General features: G+C 49.0%; 1 long non-coding RNA gene and 4 other non-coding genes across 6 annotated transcripts; 1 reads left to right on the top strand and 4 right to left on the bottom strand.

The window, feature by feature from the left end:
- Positions 1 to 5,455: 5,455 nt before the first annotated feature.
- LOC123392524 lies at positions 5,456 to 10,742 on the bottom strand. Of its 2 annotated transcripts, none has more exons than XR_006607245.1 (3): positions 10,208 to 10,742; positions 8,172 to 8,936; positions 5,456 to 6,613 (listed from the first exon to the last, which is right to left on the bottom strand). It is a non-coding gene; the product is annotated as an uncharacterized LOC123392524 (long non-coding RNA). The 2 variants fall into 2 exon arrangements; XR_006607244.1 differs by lacking the exon at positions 10,208 to 10,742 and adding an exon at positions 9,094 to 9,939.
- On the bottom strand, positions 9,640 to 9,711 carry TRNAE-UUC. Its single transcript has one exon. It is a non-coding gene; the product is annotated as a tRNA-Glu (tRNA).
- An 838-nt stretch (positions 10,743 to 11,580) lies between the features above and the next one.
- Positions 11,581 to 11,652, bottom strand: TRNAH-GUG. Its single transcript has one exon. It is a non-coding gene; the product is annotated as a tRNA-His (tRNA).
- Positions 11,653 to 12,210: 558 nt separating this feature from the next.
- On the top strand, positions 12,211 to 12,284 carry TRNAN-GUU. The gene has a single exon. It is a non-coding gene; the product is annotated as a tRNA-Asn (tRNA).
- Positions 12,285 to 16,843: 4,559 nt separating this feature from the next.
- Positions 16,844 to 16,916, bottom strand: TRNAV-CAC. The gene has a single exon. It is a non-coding gene; the product is annotated as a tRNA-Val (tRNA).
- Between the last annotated feature and the right edge of the window lie 225 nt (positions 16,917 to 17,141).

Below are 17,141 nucleotides of genomic sequence, written 5' to 3'. Positions count from 1 at the left end.
GGGCTCTCGCTTCTGACTCATTGCATCTGCGTGGTACCTCTGCCTCAGTCCTTCTCCGTGCCTGTCTCCACAGTCCGCAGCTGGACAGTGAAAGCTCAGGTCTAAAAACCCTGAAGAGTTTTAGTTAATAATAATGTGTCAATATTGGTTCATTATTTGTAACATAGGTATCACATAAATGCAATATATTAATAATAGAACTGGGAGAACTGAATAAGAGAACCCTGCTATCTGTTCAATTTTTTTGTAATCCTAAAACAGTTCTAAAATTAGTGTATCGATTAATACAAACCTGAAGTTCCTTTGATCAGATTTGGTGAAGTAAAACAAAAAGTCACAATAAAAATTATTTTCTTGTGAGTGTGTCTCTCCACATGGAGTTCATTCTTGTCCTTAATTTTACCAAGACCAGCAAACTAGGACCTAACTCCTTAGAAGGTCAGAAGCCCCACAACCCAATTCTCTGCATTCAAGTGTCTCCCTTCCTTGAGCCCCTAATGCCTCTCCTATAGCCACTTCTATCCTTCAGGAACTTCACTTTTTGATTCCACTACATGTGCTATGTGGCCAAAGGATAGGATAGGATAAAGAACAAGGGTAACAGTCGGTTTTTTTTTTTTTTTTATCATTATTCATTTATTTGACAGAGAGAGAGAGATTGAGAGAGAGCCATCACAAGTAGGCAGAGAGGCGGGGGGGGGGGGGGCGGAAGCAAACTCCCCGCTTAGCAGAGAGCCTGATGCGGGGCTCGATCCTAGGACAAGAGATCATGACCTGAGCCAAAGGCAGAGGCAGAGGCTTTAACCCACTGAGCCAATTGTTTTAAGTACAATTTCAAATCGCAGAGAACCACCAGGTACATCTGAGTCTTCAAAGACATACTCTTGCCAGGTGATGACTGCACTGCAGGTCAACAAACATGTGGGATCAATTCAAGGCTCAGAGCCCTACAAAATCCTTATTTAGGGTAGCTCCTTAAGGTCTTCTGTTCTGGAATTAACTAAAGAGGCATTGTTGCTATTTTTCTCCCTGCACTGCCACTGCCACTTCTGGAAACCAGAACCCAGAATCAACCCGTTTTCTCTGTGCAAAAAGAAAAACTTAAAAGTGGAAGGCGTATGCATTAGCTAGGAGTTGAACCTGGATCTCCCACATTGTTCTTGTGGAACAAGAATTCTACCACTGAACAACCAAAGCTTCATCCTAGGTTGCACCTAGGTCTTATCGTCTTCAAAGACTCTGAAAAGAATTCTTAAAATAAATGTGTATAGATCTCTTTGGTAGACACATAGATCAAACAAAAAAGACACCCAGAGCAAAGTCTGCATAAGAAACTTAAATTATGCAACACTATAAAGTTGAGGTATTCAAATAAAAATCATCTTCTCACTTCAGATGCATTCTTTTGCTGCCCCATTTCTTAGGGCCTCCAAGCTCCCTTTCCTCCCAAATTTAATACCAACATGTTTTTCCCCTCAATAGTCATTCAGGACCCAGTAACATTTAGGGAAGGTAGACTTTTGTGGATATACCTGAGTTAATCCAGAAGATCTGGGTGATAACAGCTTCTCTCATCCTACCTCTATTTTGTGTCCTGGAAAGAGGCCAAGGATCAATGGTCCTGCTTTTTTCCTGTATTTGAGAGAGACTTACAAAAGGATGAATACCTGAAAATTTCATTGGAAGATCTTCCATTTAACCACACCTCCTTTGGCCACTCAAGGAGGCCATACCATGACAAAAAATTGGACTAGATCCTAGACAGATGCTAGAATGTTACTCTTCTATCCAATATAAACGGTTTCTTTTCTTTTCTTTTCTTTTCTTTTTTTTTTTTGTCCTTTGCCTCTGACTGATATTCTGATATTTATATTTTCACTCTTTAATGCTTGCATTCTAGGGAGAGAGACTTCTTTGCACCTCTGTGGCTCCTGTCCTTAAAAAGTCATACAGATTCCTAGCCCTAACATGTGGGGGAGCTCTCCAGGTCCCGTGTCGTCCGCACCCCCACCCCCTTCTTAATTTCCCCAGAGAAAATTGGGGAAAGAAATTCTCTATTTCAGTGTCATCAAAGGACATTTCAGCCATCCATGTTTTTCTAAAAAATAGCCTGCTCCTTATATGGGCAATACACCAAGCCCTGTGCTTCAGAGGCATCTCAGAGTCAACAAATGCTACAACTCACTGCAGCCAGGAGTTCAATTTAAGGAAATTAGATTCTCCAAAACAGTTAATCATCAGTCACAGGCTTACTAGTAATCTTTTTTTTTTAAGGATTTTATTTATTTATTTGACAGAGAGAAATCACAAGTAGTCAGAGAGGCAGGCTTCCTGCCAAGCGGGACTCAATCCCACTGACCCTAAGATCATGACCCCAGCCGAAGGCAGCGGCTTAACCCACTGAGCCACCCAGGCGCCCTGTACTAGTCTTGTCATAATTATGGTATATCACATATCCACTGAAATACTTAGAACACCTTAAGAGGCAGATAAATACTATTGTTATAATGATCACAGAATGACATAATTATTGTACCCACAAACCCTCCCCAAACAAAAACCCAGTAACAAAGACCTAACTGCATTAACCGAAATATGTTTCTTCCTTAGATCTTCTAATTCCTCCACCAATTCCAACCAGCATCTGCTGCTTCTTACTTTCCCCGGTTAGAATTTTACTTGCTCTGAACTGGCAAGTTAGATAGTTCTCAGACTCTGTATAGCGACAGTTCGAGGCTGAGGGTTGATCAAGGGGTCTGGATGAATTTCCCACGTTTTCCTGCCGGAGTCTGTTGTACAGTTGCTCACACCACAACTTTCTCAGAGTTGTGGTGTGAGCGGACGGAACAGTTTATTTTGCTATCTTGTTCGAATGTCCCCACTTGACGCTGTTGCCTGATGGAAACCTCCTTCCGAAGCCTTTGCTTCGAGTGCCTGTGGGCTTGCTAGGTCAGTCCTCCAAAGACGACCGTGTAAACGTCTTCTGGAGCGTTTCCGCTCTCCGGTGCGCCTTCCCACGGTCACTCTGGAACTTCTTTCTAGAGACCCACCATGCGCCAAGGCGTGTGTGAGGCATTGGTTCAGTGGTAGCATTCTCGCCTTCCACGCGGGAGACCCGGGTTCGATTCCCGACCAATGCATCCTGCCTCGTTCCCTTTTTTCCCATCCGCGACCCTCCTGTGCCTTTCCCCGCTCCTCTCCCCTCCCCTGCAGACCTCAGACGCTCACGAGGCCCCTCCTCCTCGCTTTCCCGGTGGCACAGGCCAGGTCCTGTGGTTTCCTGATTCTGGCCGCCAGGAGCAGGAAAAACGAGACCCCGAATCCGCGGGCCATTTCCAAGCAGAAAGCAAGAAGGAGCCGATCTACACTGGGGCTGGGCCTGAGTGGAGTAGCCTTTGGCGTGCAGCTCGGCAACCACCTCGCTCGCGAGTTCTCACCTGTCCACCCCCCCACCCCCAAGTGTCTGCTCGGGGTCTGCAGTTTAGACTGCTTGGACTTAAGACCACAGTTACTTTCAGGCTTTCCCCTGCAGGACCCACGGAACCCAAAGGGCCACCAGGTCACTGAGGCCCGTGCTGGACCTGGGGTCGGCCGCTGGGCCACGTCTCACCCCGGAGCGAGGGCAGCCACGGGAAGGTCGCCGGAGGGGAGCCGCCCCGGGACCGGGCAGACACCCAGTGGCCGGGGCGGCGTCGGCGGCCCGAGGAAGGCGCAGGCTGGTGGACGCCAGGGGGGCTGCGGCCAGAGGCCCCTCGCTCGCGCGGCTGGTCGCCGCGGTCCGCGCTCCTCCCGCCGGCCCATCGCGGTTCCGGGGAAGGACCGCCGCGTGCCCGGCGATGCGCCTCAACAGGTGTGGGCCCGAAGAAGAAGAGTATACTTGTGAAAGGAAGAGGAACTAAAGACTCCGGGAACCGTGGACCCGGGTTTGTTCTCTAGCTCTTGGGCGCTCCTTGGAATGGATTCCAATTACAGGGTAGTAGGGGCGTGACTGCGTTAGACGTTACGGGTGACGAATTTTCCTCCGAAAATCTTTGGAGGATTTGCCTACCTAACAGCAGCTTAAAAGTGAAGATTAGTGACATTGGGGGAGATTCCCCTCCTTTCCGCTTTAAAAAATAAACTAAACAACAACGAACACAACAAACTTGATTTAGGGGCGCCTGGGTGGCTCAGTCGGTTAAAGCCTCTGCCTTCCGCTCCTGTCCTGATCTGGGATCCTGGAATGGAGCCCCGGGCTGGGCTCCCTGTTCAGCGGGGAGTCCGCTTCTCCCTTTCCTTCTGCCCCTCCGCGCAGCTCAGGCTCACAGGCACGTGCGCGCGCGCTCTCTCTCTAATACACAGATAAAATCTTCAAAAATTTTAAAAAACAAACGTGATTGATTCAACCTCAAGAGTTTTGTGGAGGGGGTGGGAGGAAGGTGGGGGGAGTGGGGAAGATTGAGGGTGGGGGGTTGAAAAATTGTAACATACATAAGGTAAAATGCACAGAACACACCTGTGTAGCCTACACACAGATGAAGAAGTAAAATATTATTAGCCCTTTAATCAACCACTCCCATGCTTTACCAGGTCATAACCATCTACCTCACCCCCTACTCCCACTTAATTATTAGTGGTGCTGTTGTTATTTTGCCTCTCTGTAATATTCTCTCATCAGGGTTCCGTTTTGAAGGCCCTTCTTGGTAATGAATTGGAGCAGGGGTCCTTGTTGGTTAGCCACTTGAATTTTCTCCTGTGTTTTTTCCCCCGACTTTGGTGATTTTTCCTATAGGTCTGTCTTTTTCTTCTCCTTTTGCAATAACTCATTAAGAATCTTTGATACCACTTGATTATGCTGACTGCAGATACATTCGCCTCAATTGTGCCTTGACTTTTTACCCTTGATTCTGTGCTGCAATGAACAGAGATTCTTGAAGCAGGTGACTTAGCCTCTTCACTAAAAATTGGTCTTTTTTGTCTTGTGTTTTCAATCCTTGCTTACTCTTGAGATCATGTGACTACCTCGATACATTAATACCAACAAAATCATCCGTGGTTAATACTATGCAGCCATCAAAAGAAATGAAATCTTGCCATTTGCAACAACATGGATGGAACTAGAGCGTATCATGCTTAGCGAAATAAGTCAAGCAGAGAAAGACAACTATCATATGATCTCCCTGATATGAGGAAGTGGTGATGCAACATAGAGGCTTAAGTGGGTAGAAGAAGAATAAATAAAACAAGATGGGATTGGGAGGGAGACAAACCATAAGTGACTCTTAATCTCACAAAACAAACTGAGGGTTGCCGGGGGGAGGGGGTTTGGGAGAAGGGGGTGGGATTATGGACATTGGGGAGGGTATGTGATTTGGTGAGTGCTGTGAAGTGTGTAAACCTGGTGATTCACAGACCTGTACCCCTGGGGATAAAAATATATGTTTATAAAAAAATAAAAAAATAAAAAAAAAAAAAAGAACATGGAACAAATACAAACCCAAAAAAAAAAAAAATAGTAGTTCATATATTCAGCCCAATGACTGTTAATTTTTAGGCATTAGATGTTCATAAAATTGTCATGATTGAAGATAATTTGTTCAAATAAAATAAAACTTAAATCCATGGCAGTTAAAAATAAAATAAAATAAAATAAAATCATCCGTGGTTTCGTTTCACATTTTGGTGCCTAATCCACATGGAAGTTACTCTGGTGATGGTGGAGGTAGGGATCATATTTCATCCCTCTTCTCCCCTCCTCCCCCCACCCGGCACAGTACATGGGATTGAATTCTTATATGCTATAATCATTGAACATTTATAATGTTTTTAACACCTTTGGATTTTGAATCTTCATCATAGCCTGCTTTCTCTATTTGTGTATATACCAAAGAAGCTCGATTCTCTTAATAGTTCCAGTAATTTATTTCATATATATAAATAATTGTAGTATTCTTTTTTTTCATTTGCACTTCTCCTACTTCTTCTTGCCTTTCCTCACTGGCTAAGATCTCCATCACAGTGGTGTAGAGAAGTGATGGCAGCGGGCCTCTTTGTCTGCTTCCTGACAGTTCCAGATTGGCAAGGGTAAGGGGGGAAAAGGTCAGTATTCTATCATCAACTATAATGTGTGTTGAAGGGGTTTTGTCTGTCTGTTTTTTGGTCTAGAAGCTACCCCTTCAGCAGATGAGGGCTGTTCTCTTCCTGTTAGGCTAAGAGGTTCTGAAAAATCATAAACTGATAACGAATTTTTTCAAACACCTTTTCTGGGCTTTGGTGATTCCCATTTTCCTCCCATAAAAGTTGTTAGTGTGACAAATTCATTTATTTTCTAATGATAATCAACTGCTTCCCCAGTGTAAGACCAATTTTGTCATGACACATTTTAAATATATATTTTGTTTGATTCGTCTTTTTTTTTTTTTTTCGCAGCTGTGTATACTCAGCACTAAGCGAGGCCTGTAATTTCTGTTTTTTTTCCCATTGCCTTTTTGGGGTTTTTGGTTTCCACCCAAACTCATAAACCTAAGTTGGGGAATTCTGTCATCTTTTGGTGCTTGTAGAATTTCTTTGCCTTTGGAGTCATTTCTTCTAATGACCTTTTTTGGTCCTTGGGCTTTCTTTGCAGGAAGAAAGCCTGCAAAGAATTAAAAAAAAAAAAAAATTAATGCTTGTAGGACCAGTCCTCCTCCCCACCCTACCCAAATCAATACTGCAATATACCTACATTTCCTCTAAAACTTTTAATGGGTTGGCATATGCATGTTTATGATACTCATTTATTGTTAATCTCCTGTCTACCCATTGAGTAGCAGTGACTTCCATCTTCCCTCTTCCCAGTTTTTATCAGAGCAGTCTTTTCAAAGAGCCAACCACAGACTTTTTGCTTTTGTATATTCACTTCTCATTTTCTTTTTTATTTTCATGTCTTTTCTAATTTTCAAATTCTTGCTTTTATATTTAATTTCTGGTCCCATATGCTTTTGTTGTTCTTGTTATTTTTTAAAAAAAATTTTGGTAACTCTTTGAGATGGAGGTTTAGCTCATTAGGAATTAGCCCCAATTGTCATGATTTACATTTAAAAGGTGTGTATGGTCCTCTGAAGACTGGCTTCACCACACCTTATGCAGTAGCTGCAATCTTTTCAGTTTTGTTTCTTTCAGAATTATGTCCTAATTTCCATCTTCATGTCTGCCCTGAGACAAGGATGGATGGAAGCATCTCTAAAATTCCAGATATCTGAGCTTTCGTCCTTCTGTCTTATAACTGAATTCTAGATGCAAGTTGATTCTCTTGAGATGCTACTGGAGGGTACCTGGATGAAGTGTTATTGGATGAGTATGTTCTCCTTTGACTATGCTCTCCTCCGGCAGGCTCTTGGTTGGGGTTTGGTACTGACTGGGAAACATACCCACCAAGTTGATGGCCCACGGTCTCCCAGACTTACCCAGGCTATGTGTACTCAAGGCTAAATCCACTAGAGGTCAAGCCCGCCGCCACAATTTCTTCAGGGGCTTTTTATTTACTTTCTTTTAAAGATTTTATCTTCAAGTTATCTCTACGTCCAACCCAACGTGGGGCTGGGACTTACAAGCCTGAGGATCAAGAGTGGCTGCTCTACCCGGTGAGCCAGCCAGGGCCTGCTTGCCTGTGCCGCCCGCCTACTCAGTTTGTTTATTGTCAAGGGCCTCTTAAGCCTTCCTTTTCCTTATTCTGTTTGGAGAGCCAAGGCCGCCTTGTCCAAAGAGCCCTGGAAGTAGAAGGGGCAGGACTAGATGGGATCACCTTGACCCACCAGGGCTTTGGATCTTCGGGTCCCACCTTAATGTAGTGAGGACCTCCTATATGCCTTCTCAAGGGAGCCTGGGACTGACAATGTCCGTTTTTCTGTGTTCCTAGCCCTCAAGGTCCACCCAGGAGCGGGAGGAGATTTGATTTGATGCCTCTGTTTTACTTTTTGCATGAACACTTGCAAATGTTAGTGGCAAGCTTGCCATCTACCTTTAGGCTCTTTTTTTTTTTTTTTTTTTAAGGTGCCGATCAAGATTAATTAACGAAAAACAAACATACGAACACACACACACACACACACACACACACACACACACACAAAAGAAAGAAAAAAAGAAACCCCAAACCCACACACAAAAAGACCTTGTAATCAGAAATGAAATAGATGGTATTCTTCTCTTACTTTGGAAAACTCTGCCTTCATCATTACCCAGATGGCAGGGATGAATTTAGAATTCCTGGATTTCTTGGAGTGAACCACCACAGAAGGTTCCCGTGCGGCCTGCTGGAACCGGGCGGTGTTGTGCACCTCCAACCCCTCAACCATGCTTCCTCCACCGAAGGGTCTGTAGAAAGCAGCCTCAGGGTGCCCCACTGCGCACACACCTAGGGTCTCAGCGAGAACAAGAGTGAAGAAAAGACAGTCTTGGGGGCAAGGAGAGGAGAGGAGACATAAAGAAGCAAAAAAAGAAAGAAAAAAGGAAAAACAAAGGAGGGGGGGCGGAACCACCGCCAGAACAAAAGCACCCAGCCAAGTAACGGACGGAAAATGCAGTCAATACCCCACCGTCAAGAAAATAGTTATCTTTGCCTATAGCGGACCTCCACCGACCCCTACAGCCTTCCATTCCTGCCTGGTACACTCAGGGTCACCAACTTCTCCTCCACCCAGCCCTCGCCATTCTTCCAAACCGCTCCCGAAAGGAGTTCAAGAGACACTCGCCCCTCTCCCCTCGCACACCTGCCCCCACGAGAACCCACGAGTTGGCCCCTGAGGCCATCCGCCTTCGGCAGCGGCCCCACACTCACCGCCCCGCAGCCCCTGCGCGGCCTGGTCTCCACCCCGCACCGGTCGCCTCTGCAGCCTGCTGGGTCCACAGCACCTCCGTCGGCCCTGGCTCGCTCTCTCTTCCAGCCTTACCGGAACGTCACATTTACCTCAACAGGTCTTCAGAGCCAGGGTCGAAGGGGAAAAAGAAAACGGGCCCAGCGCCTGGTAAAGTCTACAGGGTCTAAATGCAACAGCCCTTGGGAGAAAAACTGGGGGATTTGACTGGGGTATCATCGTTTTGGGGATCCGGGTGTGGATTTCTACCCCTACCTACCTTCGGCTTACGGAAGCAGTAAGTTTTCCGTTTAGTGCACCCCTCACTCGCTGCCTTTTGTTGCGTCAGCTAACATCACCTCCCTACGCCGCTTAATCTGCAAATGAGACAGCCTTCGGGGAGGACCCGCTCCCTTCAGCCCTCGCGGGTATCGGGTCCGAACGCGTAGTACGCTTTCCCCGCACGAACTGAGCTGAGGAACTGGGCCCACCGGCTCGCGTCCGGGGTACACACGAACCCCGCGACGTGGCCTGGCCTCCAGACCTGGGATCCAGAGCTTAGCCTGGTGGGCGCCTCTGGGGCGGCCCCACGGGGATTTGAACCTCCGCCGCGCAGACGTAAACACGAGTCAGCTGCTTAGTGGCCCTCTGCAGTCACTTCTGCGGGCGGCGGACCTGGACACAATCAAGCCCGGCGCGCCCTGCCAAGGGGCCAGCCATCGTTTCCCCCCGGCCGCGGGAGAGGAAGAGTCGGTGCGGTGGGGGGAGCACACCGCCAGCGCGCAGCTGCAGGGCTAGAAGGGAAGATGCCTGGTCAAAAAAGCGATTCCCTGAGCGGGAATCGAACCCGGGCCGCGGCGGTGAAAGCGCCGAATCCTAGCCACTAGACCACCAGGGAGCACGCGGGAGCCTTTTCTTCTACCGCCTTCCCACGGAAGTCCTGTCCCCCTGAGCCGTGGAAGGCCTTGAGCCTTCAGGGAGGTCACCCGTCCTCCCCGGAGCCCTTTCACAAGGACCGTCCGTCCCCGCCCTCTCCAACACAAGAGGCCGCAGGAGACGCCCCGAGGGCCGCCAGGGCCCTGCCTGGCCCACCCGTCCCGGCGCGAGTCGCCCCGGCCCGGCCCGGTCGCCCCTCAGAGCCGCCCTGGTGACGCGCCTTCGCGAGGCGGTAGCGTGCGGACAGGCGGTGCCGCGAGAGCGCGGGAAGGGAAGGGAGGCGCCCGGCGTGACACCCCGGGGTCCTCGCATCACCCGGTGGATTCCGGCGGACTGAGACCGCTTTCAAGGAAGGCTCCGCAGCCGGGAACTGGACTCCGGATCTATGCCGCCTACAACCTGCTGCCCCCGCAGCTCACCCTACGCGACTTGAAGACTTACTCTGAGCCCCTACTGACCTTGCAATGTGCCAGCGGCATCAGGAGACACACACAGATAAATGGACCGAGCCGAGAGACTTGAAACTGACCCACAGATGACCTGGTGAATTCGTTTTCAACAGAAACAGTTCAACCGGGTAAGGAAATAGGTTCAATATCGGGGGCGGAAACAGCTTTACTGCTACCCAACACTACACACAAAAATTAATGGGAGGTGCCTCCTAAAACATAAAAGTTGAAGGCATAAACCTTTTGGAGGTTACTTTGTGACTTGGTGGTAGGCAAAGATTTCCTAAACAAGAACCAGGAAAAAATATGTACTTAAAAAAAAAAAAAAAAAAAAAGACAGGGCAAGTTAGACTTCATCAACTTTAACCATATCTTCTCATTCAAAGACGCCACCAAGACAGTGAAAACAGCATGCCACAGACAGGGAGAAAATGTTCACAAAACATATCTGACCAACCAACCAACCAAACAAACAAAAAACAAACAAGCAAGCAAGCAATCAAGCAAACCCCCACACCTGTAGCTATAGGGTGCTGTGAGCGCCTCCAAACTGATAATTTAAAAAAAAAAAAAAAAATCAGGCAACTCAAGTTTTTGAGATGGGTAAAAGACATGAACAGATCCTTCGGAAAAGAAGATACACGAGGCCAACAAAGCACATAAAAGGGTGCTCAGTATTTTTGGCCGCTAGGGAAATGGATGTTAAAATCACATCGAGATAGCACTACTGGTAAGGATGGGAAACACCCCATCCTGGCAAGGATGTGCAACAAGCACAACTCTCAGTGGTATCGCGATGAATAAATACCGTCGGGCGTGGAAGGGGCTGCCGACAGGCATTTTCAAACCCTTGAGGGTATGCCACGAGCCACTGGAGAGGTTGCTGCGATGACGCCAAGGACTACAGCCAAGGACTGAAAGAGTTCCCCCGAGAGACAGAGATTCGCAGGAGCCAAGGTCTGAGGCGCTCAACAGGTCTGTGGAAGAGCTGTCACTTACCTGACAGGCACTTTTCTCTGGTCTTTGAAGATCCTTAAGGTTTTTTGAGGACCACGGGGACGCCACTTCCCAGCAAGGACAGCCCACGAGGCTTCTCGCTGGACAGCTGGGGACTCCAGGACTTGTCCTCGTTTGGAGGCGCGCTGAAGAAAAGCCATTTGGTTGAGTTTCCTTACGCTCCGAGTCAGAGCGGAGAAGGTCCCGAGGTTAGCGGCGAGTGGAGTTTTCCTTTCCTTCGGGTGAATGAAGAAGACCTCCCGGCGCCCAGTGGCCAGCGGAAAGCAGGGCTCTCGGGCCCCCAGGTTCGAGGCGCTGGCGCCCCGAGGGTGGGGGGTGTTTTAAAGACAAAGTAAAAGGGACGGGTCGCCAGGGGCCGAGAAGAGTGCCGTGACTCGGATTCGAACCGAGGTTGCTGCGGCCACAACGCAGAGTACTAACCACTATACGATCACGGCGCGCCACCCTCCCGGCGGCCGGCCTTCCAGTCGCAATAGGACTTTTGACGCAAAGTCATTCCTGTAGCTGCACTGTTTTCTCATCGGACAAACTGCAGGTACTGGTGCTGTGGCGTCTCTCCTACCCGCTCTCGGATCTTCCTTCCCTTCCTCGGAACCTCCTACGCGATAAGGACAAAACCACCACCAAAAAACCATTGTCCGGTCCCTCAATCCGGGTCCTGGGCAGTCTCGCCATCCCGTCCCCGCCTCCCCCCCCGCTTTTCTTTGCCGCCTCTTGGCGTTTGCCGCCTTCTGAGCAGCCGCACCCCACCCTCTCTCCAGCTTCCCCCACACCGACCGCCGCTGAGTGGAGCAAGCCGAGCGCCAGCGGCGCCGAAGGTCGGGTGCCCGCGGAATCCACGGGGAGAAACCTCCCGGGAACCAGTTGGCCTTCGGCTTCTCCGGGGAGGGGGCGGGCCACTCCCACCCCCCCCCCCCCCCAGGAGGCGGGTGGCTCCCCCTAGCGTTGAGCGCGTGCTCGCTCTCTACCGGGATGTGGGCGGAGGTTTCCCGAAGGTCTCTGTGGCGCAATCGGTTAGCGCGTTCGGCTGTTAACCGAAAGGTTGGTGGTTCGAGCCCACCCAGGGACGCGGCAGTATTTTTAGAAGAAGGCAGAAAGGGTCCTGTCGTTTGGCCTGTGCACAACAGGAGGACCGAGGCCAAGATTCGAAGGCCACCGCGGACTCTGGAGAAGGAGAGCTGTGGAGGAGAACAGGTCGCTGCGAATCCGGACGTCCTCGAATGAGTACAACCCTCCGAATGCCTTTTAACGAGGCAGAGAAGTTTCTGCCTGCGTGTGTTTGTGCCAGTATTTATTGAATCCTTTCCTTATACTCTTTAAGTTGATTCGAGGATAGTATGGATAAAATACTGCTGTCGTCATCGTTCTTGTACTAGACGACTACTTCTACAGGGTAAAGTCCTGGAAGAGCAACTGCTCTGACGTAGTGTTTCCGTGGTTTTTCTATGATCCACTCCTTTCCCTCCTTGGCTTATTAGCTGTAACTCTTTGTTTTGTTTATTTCAGCGACTGCTTCAAGCTTTATAGCCGCATACACCTGTAATTTCCCGGCTTCCCTCTAAGGGATCCCCTACCTCTTCACGTTTCTTCCCTGTCCATCTTTATGCTGTAGCCATCGTGCCGTTTACTTTTCGTGTTAGAAACCCCCAAAAACCCATCCTTACTACTTTGGTTTCATCTGTCTCGTGTTTTTAAAGAGATTTAAGTAATAAGAAAAGAATCTTATCTATTTTCCCACGCGGTTACCAGTCTGTTGCCCTTCCGTCCCTTTGGCTAAATGCAGATTCCCATGTGGTACGTGTAACCTTTCTTGTAGTGTGGGTCTGCTGGTGATGTAGTCTGTCAACATTTCTGTGTCAGTGTCACCTTCATTTTTGAAAGCCTTTTTTGGAGGGGACATCCTCGTTGACTTTGAAGTTTGCTCCAGGGCCTTCTCACACTGCTTCCCACCAGAAAGCCCACATCATCTTCATCTTTGTGTTCTGTAGGTATCACACCTTTCTCCTCTGGCGGCTTTGCAAATTTTTTTATTCTTTTCCCATGGATTTGAGCAATATAATTAGGACGTGAATGGATATGGTTTTCTTCATGTGTCTTGCGCTCATTCATCTCGTTCGTTTGGCTCCTTGGGTTGGTGGGTTTATCATTTTTATTATGATGGGAAATTCTTCAATTCCTCAAAAATGGCTTCCCGCCCCCCATTCTGTTCAGGGACTCCAATCACTCACATCATTTTCTGTCCCACCCCACCCCCCCCCCCGCCCTCATCACTCATATCTTTTAACGTTGCCCTACTGTTCACTGATAGCCCCTCCCTCACTTGCTGAAGCAGACATCGCATGTGTTTTCTACACTCACCGATATCTCCTAAAGGTCGACTGCCCTCAACCTGTTCCATCAACCCCCCTATCTAATGCCTAAATATGTGCAGCAGCACTGTATTAAAAGTTTTTGTGATTTATCTCTTAATTAGAGAAGCTCTAAGCTAAGCTGATACATTAAGTAACTCAATTTAATATCCTTGGAAGAACTTAAAGATCACAGTAGATCTTCAAATTGCAAATTGACCTGACACATAATGGAGAAATGCATGGTGGGATTGTATATGATACCTAAAATGGTTTACCACCACCCCCCCCACACACACACAATTGTAAGAATAATTACATCACTGTGATTTTCAGAATTATAAGACTTAGTCTCCTTAAAAATATATAATAGGATGTATTCATCTTACTGAAACACACAATTTCATATTGTATAAACTCTTAAGTAGTACTGGAATTAAAGTGTGTTTGTTGGACCAGTAAAAGCAGTATAGGAGATTGAGGCAGCTAAGGGTCACTAGGATTTTGAAGAGAAAATAAACTCAAGACTTGTATAAACTGGAATATCATCTACCAGTATTTTCTACAGTATTAGAAAGACTAGAAGACAACATAAAGCAGTTTTCAGATCAAAATTATTAAAGCAGTCTGATGCACACAAGGAGTCCTCTTCAGAAATACCACATGATAGAAACATCTTCTATGCCATTATATATAAATTACTGAAATCCTTAAAAGTATTTTAAAAGTACTCAAGATTTCACTTGATTTTTTTTTTCCTTGTAACTAGCACTGAGACCACTAATCTATAGTTAAACTGTTTTTGTTTTTGTTCTTGTTTGTTTTTGTTGTTGTCCCTGAGTTACAGATTCAGCAAGAAAGGGAGTGGGATGGGCACCTGGCTGGCTTAGTTAGTAGCGCATGCATCTCTTGGTCTCAGGATTGTGAGTTCAGCTGACACACCTTGGGAGTAGTGATTACTTAAACAAAACATGTAAAGGAAGAAAGAGAGAGAAGAAGAAAGAGGGAAAGATAGAGGCGAAGGAAGGAAGCAAGAAAGGAGGAAGGAGGGAGGGAGTGAGGGAGGAAAGAAGGAAGGGAGGAAGAGAAAAGGGGGGGGAAAGGAAAGAAGAAAACCCCATCAATAGCATCCTTGGGACCCCCACCCCCACCCCCTGCTGACCCTTGGGGTCCTGGAAATAGAAGCGCAGGCACTTCCCCACTTTGAGGAGAGGCACAGTTGGATACAAACCACAAGTTGCCGGTGTCTGCTTGGACTCAGACTGGAGCCAGGACCAGCTCGAGGCCAGGACAAAATAAGACTAAGAACCAGGATCACAGGGCCACCACCTACCTGACAGCACCAATGCAGACAGCTCTGGAAAGCTCTTGAAAACTCCTTCTTTTTGAAGAATTTTCCACCTGCTCCCCTCATCCTCCCCCCAGAGGAAAGGATTCTTCCCCCATTTGTTGGGCCAGGACCCTTTCAGATCCCTGCAGGGCACAGACAACCAGGAGGGCAGGAGCTAAGGGGGAGCTACACCTCCCTGAGGGGTCTGTCTTGGGGTGGGGGGTTCTAGGGCTCAGGCTGACCCTAGACCCTCTGCCCATCAAAGCCACCAGAAGGAGTCCAGAGGGCAAGTGGTTGCGGGGCATGACACCCTAATTGTGTTCCTACAGGTGCAGGGCACAAGCTGGCCTGCACCTTCTGGGAGAGGCCATACCACTCAGTCCACCTGAAGCTTCTCTACAGTCTGAGGGCAACAGGTGTCTGGTTCCTGAAGGGACCAGAGGGGCCTCCTCCAGAGGACAAGCCCTCCCCTTAGCCTTGGAGGAGAGGTCCTGCAGAGGCTGGTTTTGAGGGACATTGCCCAAGGAAATGAGCGACAGTGGCCCAACTAATTATCTTGAGAGGTCTTCAAAGGGTGTCCAGACTGAATATATGGGGGCGGGGGGGGGGGGAGAGGTGTGTCAATGTGGGAAAATGCTAACTGGTGCACTGAGGTGAGGGATACAGGATGTTCCCACACCTGCAACTTGTTTTGTGTGTTTCAAAAAATATGTTTGTTTCTTTTTGTTTTAAAGGAGTGATCCAGTCAAATCGCAGGTTCTCTGTAGATGAAAACCCTTGAAGTGAGAGGTTAGGTTTCTGAGGGGGATGGAGGTGAGCTCCTGCCCTGGCTGCTCATCCCAGCTCTGCTCTCCCACCCAGGTGATTCCAAGGAACCGGAGTCTGGTCCTCTGGCTCTTAGGGACTCACTGCAGAGGCACCTTTGCACGTGCCCTTTGGTGCACAGCACATTTAGGGGAGGAAAAGGAAAATCCTAAGTAAGGAGACAGTGCTGAAAGGTCCTACTGACTGCGACTAGAACCTGACCAGTAGCCGTGAAAAAATCCAAATCGTATCCCACAGATCACCGGGCATCCACACAGGATCCCTGCTTTGGCCCTTGCAGATGAAAACCCTGAAAATAAAGTTAGATTTCTCAGATGGGCAGAGCAAAAGTGGGGCGTTTCCCAGCGGCCCACAGCTCCCAGCCCTTGCCCTGCTGCTCTTCCATCTCTCCCAGCCTCAGCAGCACTTTGGGCTCTGAGGTCTGACCCCAAGCTAACTGGTCGGTGCTCCATTCTAGTCTAGCTTTACCCCTGTGTGTGGCAGAGCCAAGGCCATGCTCTCTTGGTGAGCCTCGGTTTCCCGATGAGTAAGGTGAGGGTGAGGAGCAGAGAGTCCCTCTATTGGTGGCCTCCCAACTAACTCAAGGGCTGTCCTGATGATGGCACCCGAAGGGCTCCTCGGCTCCCCCGTGGGCTCATCGGGTGGAGCCTGAAACGCCGACTCGACGAGTCCCAGGTGCAGTTCGTGTTCTTTGGTTCTGTGGGGGCAAATCCACCTGTTGCGCCAGCGGGCTGGGCTCGGGAAAACCAAGTGTACGGCTCCGGGAGGACGTGGTCGGTTCTCCGAGCCCGGGTGCCTGTCCGCCTGTAGAGCGGATTGAGGCGCCAGAGGAGCAGGTTAGGGGGTTTCTGGAGGTAGAGGAAACGTGCGTTGGGCTTTGTCCCCGGTGCCCTTCTCGGCCTGCCTGACTGGTTGTGGCCCCCGCTCTCCAGCGAGGCCGGCAGCGGACGAACGAGGCCAGGTTGTCAAGTGCGCAGTAGGCTGTCAGGAAGCAAGGGAGCTGCAGCCTGGCTTCGTGTTTGTTTCTCTGAAAGGAAAATGAGGCTGCGCACGCTGCCTTCCCCTTGGCTCCAAGCGTCCTCCCTTGTGGGTTGTCAACACGAGGACTAGGGGGCAAAAGGCTGTTGTTTCCGCCCGGTTTCGAACCGGGGACCTTTCGCGTGTGAGGCGAACGTGATAACCACTACACTACGGAAACGAAGCACGCGGCAGGATCTCATGCCGGAGCCTGAACAGCTTCCGTCCTACCCCTACTGTTGTGCCCACCACTTTCTTTCCTAAGTGCAAAAAGCCCCTGAAAGCCCTCGCGACCCTCCAGGTAAAGGGACCGCAGCCCCGCTGCGGCGCCGGTTTGGGATCCCGCGTCTCCCCCGAGGAAGCGAAGAGCCGGGGGCCGCCGTCAGTCTGGCTTCGGGATCCGCAT

Source organism: Mustela putorius, unplaced genomic scaffold (assembly GCF_011764305.1).
Source record: "Mustela putorius furo isolate JIRA1106 unplaced genomic scaffold, ASM1176430v1.1 tig00000585_pilon_pilon_pilon, whole genome shotgun sequence".
Lineage (NCBI taxonomy): Eukaryota > Metazoa > Chordata > Mammalia > Carnivora > Mustelidae > Mustela > Mustela putorius.
The sequence above is the reverse complement of the archived record's forward strand: the minus strand, read 5'-3'. Positions and strand labels throughout refer to the sequence as shown.